At 34.1% G+C, this 1,742-nt stretch overlaps 1 long non-coding RNA gene across 1 annotated transcript; it reads right to left on the reverse strand.

The window, feature by feature from the left end:
- Nucleotides 1-335: 335 nt before the first annotated feature.
- On the reverse strand, nucleotides 336-1,318 carry LOC145009005 (uncharacterized). The gene is made up of 2 exons (XR_013663712.1): nucleotides 1,153-1,318; nucleotides 336-456 (listed from the first exon to the last, which is right to left on the reverse strand). It is a non-coding gene; the product is annotated as an uncharacterized LOC145009005 (long non-coding RNA).
- Nucleotides 1,319-1,742: the final 424 nt, after the last annotated feature.

A 1,742-nucleotide genomic window follows, 5' to 3' on the forward strand; every position in this document is an offset into this window, starting at 1 on the left:
TAAATCAATTAATTAATTTAAGAATCTTTATATTATTTATAGCTAATACTATATATAATTTATTAAACGACATTCAACTCATGCTCATAACAAACTCGAAAAATATATATTTATGTAACATCACATACTACGACAGCTTTGATTGATATGGTAGAACCAATAATTATGACCAGTTAAAAATTCAGTCGAAACTTATTTTTAAAGATGCATCCCGTGAAGATTTGCATCGCAATTGAAGGGTTAAATTTGAACTTACGAATCAGTTCCCTTCTTTTAAAGACAACTGAGCTATTGGTGTATACAATGCATGCGTGGTTTATAGTCTAACATTATGATTTCCAACACAAATTTTTTATTTATATTTATTCAATATATTAAAGTATAATTACATGACATATATTGCGAATGCGTGTATGTACAGTCGATCATTGATCTTCTCACGAATCCATTAAGTACCTGAAAAACACATTAATATTAATTACTGAATTCCTAAAATACTATATACCACATAACGACCTTCACAATAAAGCTCGTCCGCTCATTGGCTTTCGGTATGAATCTGGTATGTACGAGTTTATTGGCCTTCACCACAAAGTTGGACCGCCCTTAACTTCCACATTATATATATATATATATATATCCACACAACATGCAACTAAGTTGGCCTAATTGTTTAATAACATACTACATGGCAACTATCCTAACATACATATGATACATATTGTATTATACAGTATAGTGAGAAAACTCATATGGAAAATCGCTCTGACGATGAACAGTTATCCTTATGACGATCCGACTAGCAAGTAACGTGTCTATCAAGTATTAACCTATAATACTATAACTTATTTAATGTATATGGCAATATGGTAATGATGTCTAAATATTTCACTAGTCTCAATGAACACCGAAAGTTCTATCAAATAAGGATTTCTCAGGCAGGACAGTTGGAAGACAATATCATTTCGGCATATAGCTTTTGTAAAATCCCACAACCCAACTAATGTGCTGGTTCTAGACACCTCTCTCGTAAGTAGATTGATTAGTATAATGACTAGAATTATTGATAAATCTTATTTATACATTTATACCAATCACTATGAATATAAATATAAGTTACAATTAAAGCTTAGTAAATGTAGCCTAACTTACAAAGGTTCCTACTGAAAAGCCGAAACATCGCGGGAAAGACTTCAATACTAATCAGTTCTTTATGCCCGACTCTTTACTGACCCAGAGCCTTGCTAAATTAGAACTCTTCAAAATCTTGAAAATACTTCAGAAATTCAAACTAGAGAGAGAGAGAGATAGTGAAAGAGAGAAAGAGAGAGAGAGAGAGAGAGAGAGAGAGAGAGAGAGATGTGAGAATGTTTGGGGTGGAGAAGAATCATGGGTGGAATCATATTTATAGGCAGATTTTGGAGGTACGAGACACACATACTTATCACGCGCGACACGCACTACGGGTACGTATCTCCTCTGCCTTACTACCATGTGTCGCTTTTCATGTGGTCTACGCCTCCCTTCAAGAAGGTGTGTGCGCCGCGCGCGCTCAATACGCCCTGCAAAACACGAATTTTGTAAAATCCATAACTTCTTCATATCAGCTCCATTTTCGACGTTCTCTTATATCCACACTTAGCTATCGATGAGTACTATAACTTTCATTTAGACTCCGTCTACTAGTTCTTACTTTATTTTTAAAGTTATATATTTAAAGGGCCTAGACTGATAAAACTCGT

The sequence above is a fragment of the Lactuca saligna genome, chromosome 8, assembly GCF_052625555.1.
Source record: "Lactuca saligna cultivar CGN05327 chromosome 8, ASM5262555v1, whole genome shotgun sequence".
Lineage (NCBI taxonomy): Eukaryota > Viridiplantae > Streptophyta > Magnoliopsida > Asterales > Asteraceae > Lactuca > Lactuca saligna.